Genomic DNA, 8728 nt, shown 5'->3' with positions numbered 1-8728 from the left:
TGCAGAGGTTCGGTGAAGTGCGCTGCAGGCCGTTGCAGAAGCCCGAGCCCTGGGAGGCGCTCACTGCGCCCGCGGTACAGTTTGCTTTGCTCAGGTGTCATGGAATCCTCACGACCTTCCCAGGGAAGCACCAGGATACTTCAAAAAGTTAGTGGAAGATAAAAGTTAAATTTCTGTGGATGTGAAAAACTGAAATCTGCATGGTATTTTCATACCACATTTTCCATGAACTTTTTGAAGACCCCATGCATACATGGATTTATTTGAAAGAGTTACAGAAAGGCAGAGAGAGAAACAGACATCTTCTATCTGGTTCACTCTCCAAATGGCTGCACTGACTGGAGCTGCGCTGATCCGAAGCCAGGAGCCAGGAGCTGCTTCTGGGTCTCCCACATGGGTGCAGGGACCCAGGCACATTAACAGGGAGCTGGATCAGACGTGGAGCAGCCGGGACTCGAACCGGTGCCATATGGGTTGCTGGCCCTGCAGGCAGTGGTTTTGCTCGCTATGCCACAGCGCCGGCCCCTAGGACTTTCTGACATGCCCTCGTCCTCTCATTTTACTAGTGGGGAAGGTGAAGCCCAGGAGGATTAACAACTCGTGCAAGGGTTTTCCAGAGTCTCTGAGCTGAGTCTTGGTCGGACTCCCTGCTTTCCTTTCAGTTTCTGTACCTGTATGAACAGCGAACAGAACGGCTGCTGGCCAGGAATTGCAGGGGTGATGGGGTCAGGTGGTTGCTATTTCCTTTTTCTTCCCTATCCACAGTGATTCTTCTGTTAACGGAAAAAGCAGCATTACGGAAGCATTACGTCAGAGACGGTTTCTCCCTGACCTAGGGAGGAAGTGGCCAGACTGCCACACAGTCTTCCCCTCTTGCCAGGAGTGCAGGAGTGGCTAGAACAGGGGGCAGCCAGGTGACTGGCCTGGAAGAATGCAGCCTCAGACCTGGAGGGAGAGGGCCCCCTGGGGAGAACAGAGCCCAGCTGGCCTGGCCCTGGGGCAGCTCAGAGGCCCCCTCCTTCCTCCTGGCCCCCAACCCAGCCATTATCACCGGGGCCCATCACCAGCATGCGTCTTAAAAGAGCCATTAACAAGACACTGCCCACTTCCAAATAAAAGAGTGTGGAGTAGGAAAACCTGTTAATCCCCCCCACCATCACCATGGCAAACAACACTCAGACTGTATTTCCTCCTCTCCCGAGAGGTCAAACCTCGGGCTTCAGGGGCTTGAGAGGAGGCTTTCTGGAGGAACTGAAGAAGGAACACGGCCACGGTCCTGCTCAGAGTGTCCTGGAGCTCCAGTGCGGAACAGGAGTCCGCGTGGCCTGTGAACAGGGGAGGGCTGGGGCCTGCTCTGGGCTAGCGAAGTCTACATAGTCACTTTAAGGGCCCAGGCGTCCACTGCGATCTGATCTCACCAGAGAAGGTTAGAGAGGAGGGAGGGTTTTGCTGGGCCCTTCTGGGTCCTTCTCGACCCTAGGAAAGCAGAGGTCGTGTGGGCAGAGGTTAAGTGCTCACCTTTGGGTGAGAGCTTTTCTGAGTCCTCAGCTGCCTGCCGAGGAAGGATTTTTTTTAAAAAAAGATGTGTTTGATTGAAAGGCAGAGTTACAGAGAGGTAGTGGCAGAGAGAGAGCGAGAGCGAGAGAGAGAGGTCTTCCATCTGCTGGTTCACTCCCCAGATGGCCACAATGGCCGGAGCTGCGCCAATTCGAAGCCAGGAGCCGGGAACTTCTTCTGGGTCTCCCATGCAGGTGTAGGGGCCCAAGCACCTGGGCCATCTTCCACTGCTTTCCCAGGCCATAGCAGAGAGCTGGATGGGAAGTGGAGCAGCCGGGACTCGAACCGGTGCCCCTATGGAATGCCGGCATCCCAGGCGGTGGCTTTACCTGCTACACCACAGCGCCAGCCCCACAAGAAAGGATTTTAAGGCCCTCACTTTGGGTCCAAATGGCCCAGCAGTGGAGAAGAACTTAGCTACTGGCCTGGAGGCTCCCAAGGTCAGCCCCTCTGGCTCTTCCCTCAGGAACACAGCCACTGGGAAGTCGCCATCCATCTCAGCACGGATGCTCTGCCCTCAGCCTGTGCCCCAGTCAGGCCACCCGCACTCCCAGGCGCCTGCCGTGTGGTCTGTGTTCTGTCTCAGGCTGGCCCCATCCGCGTGGTTCTGTCCACCCACACCTTCAGCCCCCAGTTGCTCTGGAATCTTCCACTTCAAGATCCAGCTGTCTGTATTTGCGCATTATGCATTTAGTCATTCAGTGAATATCGGGTTTTATTCAATCATTAAAAATTACAACGGCGGCTCATTTTTGTGCACCTGGCATTTCCTGTTTCGCTCAATTCTTACAGTTGCCCACCTGTATTTTACAGACGTGGAGCCCGAGGCTCTGAGAGGCATGGAACTCGATCGGGTCAGCAGCTTCCCGGCAGCCAGGCTGGGATTTGAACCCAGGCTGTTTGACCCAGACGCTGAGCCACCACTTTGTGTCACCTCGACAAGCAGTCATCCAGCCAGCGGGGTGAGGGCTTGGTCAGGCTGAAGAGACGTGGACAAGGTGCACACTCCTGCCCAGAGACCGCTGATGAAGCCCTCTGCTCCACACAGCCTTCCCTCCACCCACAACCGGACTTTTGCAAACTGGCTAGCAAGTGTCACAGATTCTCCTGTGTCGGAGATGTCCAAAAGGAGTTCTCTAACCTCGCCTTCCAGGTCATGCAAAAATCCCCATGGTGGATCACCAGCCCCAGTGCCTGCACACATGGGTTGAGAGCTCGGATTCTGAAGCCACACTGCTGGAGTTCAAATCCTAGCCCTCACTGCTTACTGTCTGTGTGACTTCTCTGAGCCTCCGTTTCTTCATCTGTACAGTGGGCACAACGCCTCCTTTGTGGGTTTTCTGCAAGGGAGATAACACAGCAAAGCCTTTAGCGCCACTGCAGTGCAGTACAAGCCCTGATAGACGCCAGCTACTGTTGTTATCCTTAGGGTGGGGCAGATCTTGCCACCCAGGGAACAGGGAGCTCCTTGTGTCTTCCTTTCCTTCTGCTACCCCGAGCGTTCAGCCCAGGGCAGATGCCCGGTGATGGAGGTGAGTCACCAGGTTCCCTGCCTCCGAGGATGTGAGTGTGACTGTTAACTCTCGGCCCAGCCTCCTTAGAGATCTGAATCACGCCTGGCAGCTGTCTGTGGAGATGCTTCCTCCAGCCCCAGCTCGCTCCCCTTTCACAGTGAACTCAGCTACTTCACGGCCTCCTCCTGCACGTGCGGACGCCCCCAGTATCACCCCCCACCCCGGCAGCCCTGAAAAAGCCGCCCCAAAGCCAAGAGTCTCTGGAGCCAGGTGACAGCGACTTGACTCTGCAGCCCGTGGCTCTGGCCACATTTCAGGATTCCTGGTGGCCTCTGACTCGACTGGTGACCCAGTATGGGGTCACAGTATTTCCTCTGGCAGCCCAGACACAGCCCCTGTAGATGGCACCAGCTTGAGAGCCCTTGTTCCACCTCCTTCCACTCGCCCTGGAGCCTGGGACATGATGTGGTACTGCAAGCTAAGGGCCCAACGTCAAGACTTCTGCCTTAGATAAGCATAAGCTACTGCAGACTCCAGGTTTTGGGACAGATCTGAATTTTTTTTTAAAGAATGTATCTATTCGAAAGGCAGAGTGACAGAGAAATGGAGAGAGAGAGAGAGAGAGAGAGAGAGAGAAAGAGAGATCTTCCATCCACTGACACTCCCCAAATGGCCACAACAGCTGGGGCTGGTGCAGGACAGAGCCAGGAGCCTAGAGCTCCATCCAGCACACTTGCATTTGAAACCTGGCTCAGCTTTTTGTTAGCTGTGACCCTAAGATCATAACTTGTTTCTCTGAGTCTCCAGCCCTCCCTTCTTTCTTTTAAATATTTTTAAAGATTTATTTATTTATTTGGAAGGCAGAGTTACAGAGAGGCAGAGGCAAAGAGAGAGACAGAGATGTCTTCCATCCTCAGATGGTCGCAATGACCAGCGCTGGGCTGATCCGAAGCCAGGAGGCAGGAGCTTCTTCTGGCTCTCCCACGTGGGTGCAGGGGCCCAAGCACTTGGACCATCTTCTTTCCCAGGTTAGCGCAGAGAGCTAGATGGGAAGTGGAGCAACCAGGACTCAAATGGGTGCCCATACGGGAGGCCAGCACCCCTCCTGTTTACCTGCTGCACCACAGCACTGGCCCCCCTTTCATTTAAAAAATTATTTATTCAAAAGGCATAATGACAGACAGGGAGGGAGGGAGGGAGAGAAAGAGAGATACCTTGTACCTGCTTGTTCATTCCCCAAATGGGGGCAACAGTCAGGTCTGGGCTAGGCTGAAACCAGGAGCCAGGAACTCCACCCACATCTCCCACGTAGGTGGCAGGAATCCAACTATTTGGGCCATCATCTGCTGCCTCTCAGGCACATTTGTAGGAAGCTGGACCAGAAGCAAAGAGTAGCCAGGACTTGAACTGGGCATTCTGACATGGGATGCAGGCATTCCAAGTAATGGCTTAGCCAACTGTGCACAACACCTGCCCTCGAGTCTGGGAATAACACGGTGAATAGTATTCCACAGGGTGGTTGTAAGGATTAAATGCATGCGAAGCACTTAGTACAGGGCCGGGCACGTGGTAAGTGTTGCAGAGCTGCTGCCAGTACTATTATTACACAGTTGGAGAGAGCACTGGACCGAGAGTCGAGAGATCAGGGTTTGAGTTCCAGCTCTGCCGTGTTGACCTTAGACAAACCACCGCCTTTCTCTGAGCCAGCTTCTTCAACTGTGAAATGAATGGCTTGAGTTTGAAGGTCCCTGTCTGGGACCTCCTGTGACACTGAAACCATCCCTCCCCACCCCCTGGGGGGGAAAAAAAAAAGGAAGGGGGATACGGAGGGAGGAAGGGAAAAGAATGAAGAATTCGTACCAGATGGCTTTATCAGCCAAGGTCATGTCTCCTAACCCCAGGGCCTTGTCATCAGCTTCAAAAGCAGTGCCATTGAGTAGCTTCTCAGCAGAAGCATTGTGGAGCCACACCAGGCCTCATGGAAGTGCAAGGCCAGAACGAGAAGCCACCTCCTGAAGGGAGTGTGCCCAAGTCGTCTGCGGGCCCTGAACAGCAGAGCTGGGGATCCCCGCTCTGGGGTCCTTGGGCAGGAGGAGTTAACCTCGGCTTCCAGAGCAGATTGGTTTATGGCGGGGGGGGGGGGTTCCCCAGAGCCAGGATGTTCTACTCAGTCATAAAACAAGCCCCACCTGGGCGCAGAACCGTCCTTCTGGGGCAACCTGGTGACCTCTGACACCCACCCCTGCCGTCCCGCCTGGCAGGGAGGAGGAGCTGGGCCTCCCCTCCCCACCCCCTCACCCCCGGGTCCCCACAGGGCCAGCAAGGAGTCCCACGGAGTTATTCTTGTGCCCTGTTTGAACCCTGAGGGAGATGACTGGGGTGGGATTTACAGAAAATAAAAAACAATTGGTTTCAACTCGTTCTACCAGTTTTAACCCCTACAGTAAAGTCACTTACAGAGAGGAATTTAGGTGCTGCCTGACCACACACAGGCCCCTTTCCCTGCCCCTCACTGGCCCGCAGAGTTCATAGCCATCGTCTGATTGGAAAGTACTGGTAGCCCAGCAGGCTGGGGGCGGGGGTGATCTCCACTGTTTAGGGGGACAGCGGAGGCCCAGGGGAGTGAAGACTGGCTCCAGCGAAGTGGCGGGGCTGGGATTGGGACCCAGGTCCCCTTCTCCTTCAGCCCTCAGAGCCTCAGCTGCAACCTCGTCTTGCTGGTGAAGTTGTGCACAGAGGGGACAAGCAGGATTCTTGGGTCCGCTAGCCTGGAGGTGGGGCCGGTGCCGGGACGGGAGCTCAGCGCTCCTGGGTCTCCCGTCTGCGGGAAGGGGGTCCTAAGTGCAGAGCACCGGCCGTCCAGTCCCTGTCACAGCCCGGGGGCAGAGCGAGGCTTTCCCCACCTTTTCCTTCTGTCCAGCAGATGCAGGGGCCAGAGACAGTCCATCTGAAGTTGAACTTCTGGAATATATCCTGTCTGGTCCTAGTCCAGCCCCGAGCCAGTTCCTCCCCTAGCGGGGCAGTTCCTTCTCGTCCTACTTGTGTGCAGCTTTGAGGCGCAGAGCAAGCCACGTCCTTCCCCGGCCCTGCGCCTTCCTGAGCAAGGAGCTCCCTGTCCACGGCGCCAGGCGCTTCTGGGACCTGCCCACTTCTGAGCTCCCCCAGTCCCGTCAGAGAGCCCAGCACGTGCATCCTGAGGAACGCAAGCTACTCCGGTCAGAACAGATTCTGGGGTCAAAACGCTTGGCAGAAGCTTCCTGCTCTGGGCCCTCATCGCATGCCTCGGCAGAGTCACAGTCACCTGGGTTACACAGCTCATTTGTGTAACCCAGGATTTCCCAAACGGAGATGACCGTGGTAGCATCTCCCCCATCCCCACCACGTGCGTGCAGTGTCAGGGAGCCGGTGCCCCACTCTGGCACGCGCTCCGGAAAGGCTGTTTCCAGCCTTCCGCCCAGGCCCGCAGTGGACTCTGCGTCCACTGGTTGGCGCCCATCCTGGTTGTCAGGGCCATTGACTTAGGAATCGCACGTACAAAATAATCTAAGAGGACACCGCCATTGGGCTTTTACGAGAGACACAGTGCATTGCAATGACTTTTATTACTATTATTTTTAAAGATTTCTTTGTTTATTTGAAAGAGTTACGGAGAGAGAGGGAGACAGAAAGATTGTCCGTTGCTGGTTCACTGCTGAGATGGTGGCAGCAGGCAGCTGAAGCCAGTGTCCAGGAGCTCCCTCTGCGTCTCCCACGTGGGTGGCAGGGGCCCAAACACTTGGGACCATCTTTTGCTGCTTTTCCTAGGCCATCAGCTGGGAGCTATTTCAGAAGTAGAACAGTTGGGGATGGCACTGTGGCGTAGTGGGTAAAGTCGCCGCCTGCAGTGCCGGCATCCCATATGGCCGCTGGTTCGTGTCCCGGCTGCTTCACTTCAGATCCAGCTCTCTTCTATGGCCTGGGAAAGCAGTGGAGGATGGCCCAAGTCTCTTGGCTCCTGCACCCGCATGGGAGAGCAGGAAGAAGCACCTGGCTCCTGGCTTCAGATCAGCACAGCTCTGGCCATTACAGCCAATTGGGGAATGAATCAGAGGATGGAAGATTCTCTCTCTCTCTCTCCCTCCCTCCCTCCCTCCCTCTCCTTCTCTCTCTGTGTGTAACTCTGACTTTCAAATAAATAAATAAATCTTAAAAAAAAAAAAGTAGAGCAGCCAAAATTTGAACCAGCACCCATACGTGATGCTGACGTTGCTCGCAGGCAGCAGCTTAACCTGTTATGGCACAACACTGGCCCTTTTTTTACTATTAAAATTTTATTTATTTATAAGAGCTACAGATTGAGTGGGAGAGACACACAGAGAGAGATCTTCCATCTGTTCACTTTTCAAGTGGCCAGGGCTGAGCCAGGCCAAAGCCAGGGGCTTCCTCTGGGTCTACCCATGTGGGTGGCAGGGGCCCAAACACTTGGGCCGTCTTCTGCTGCTTTCCCAGGCATGTTAACAGGGAGAAGGATCAGAAGTGGAGCAGCCAGGACCTGAACTGGCATCCATATGGGATGCTGGTGTTGTAGATGGTGGCTTTACCTGCTATGCCACAGTGCCGGCCCTGTGGTGATGTTTTCTTAAAAAATATTTGATCAGGATGAAACCAGGAAAAAGAGGTTTTTCCAGAATTTGGAAACAATTTGAAACAACCAGCAGCTGGGGTTTCCCAAACTTCTTTGCTTCCTAGTCAAAGGCCCAGAGCCAGGGACGGGATGTAACGGACAATAACCAAAGTCCAGAGGTCAGGACTGGATAAAAGCTCTGGGCGAATGGATGAACGCGCTACAGTGGCTCACAGAGCTGGCAGACACTGGGACTCCACGAATGGGTGAATTAACAAATCAATAATCAAATGACTAGTCTCCTGGCCTCCAGACTTCCTGAATCCCATCTGATGCTCGCTGTGGCCCCATATATTTCTTCTCAAAACCCACATCTCATCACTGCACTGTGTTCAGCTACCTCACACGGTTCCCCGCCACCTGCAGGATAAAGTCTAGGCTTTCACTGGCAGTGGCAACTTTGCAAAGTGCCTCCAATTTGCACTTCCGTCCTTTTCCCTCTTCCCTGTGGGCATCGCTAGTTCTAGGCCCAGCAATTCCAAAACACACGGTATGCTTTCTCCCGGTCTTCCTGCCTTTTCTCGAGCTATATTCCCTTTGCCTCAGAGCCCGTCCCCCGCCTCCACTGTGGCTTATTCCATCCTAGCATTGCTTTGAGACTTAGCTCAGCTTTGTGGGTGGGGCCAGCTTTGTGGCATCGTGGGCCAAGCCGCCTGCAAAACCTGCGCCAGTTCGAGTCCCGGCTGCTCTGCTTCTGATTCAGCTCCCTGCGAATGAGCCTGGGAAAGCAGCAGAAGAGGGCCCCTGCCACCCCTGTGGGAGACCCGGCTGGAGTTCTTGGCTTCAGTCTGGCCCAGCCCTGGCCATTGTGGTCATCTGGGGAGTAAACCAGCAGATGGGAAATCTTTCTCTCTGTCTCTCCTTCCCTCTCTGCCACTCTGCCTTTCAAAAAAACAAAATAAGTCTTTTGCAAAAAAAAAAAAAAAAAAAAAAAGGTTTTTAAAAATATGTCAGACACAAAAAGAGGACATTCTGAATGAATGATTCCATTTAT

This window comes from Lepus europaeus, chromosome 5 (genome assembly GCF_033115175.1).
Source record: "Lepus europaeus isolate LE1 chromosome 5, mLepTim1.pri, whole genome shotgun sequence".
In the NCBI taxonomy this organism is placed as follows: Eukaryota; Metazoa; Chordata; class Mammalia; order Lagomorpha; family Leporidae; genus Lepus; species Lepus europaeus.
This window is presented reverse-complemented; position numbering follows the sequence as displayed.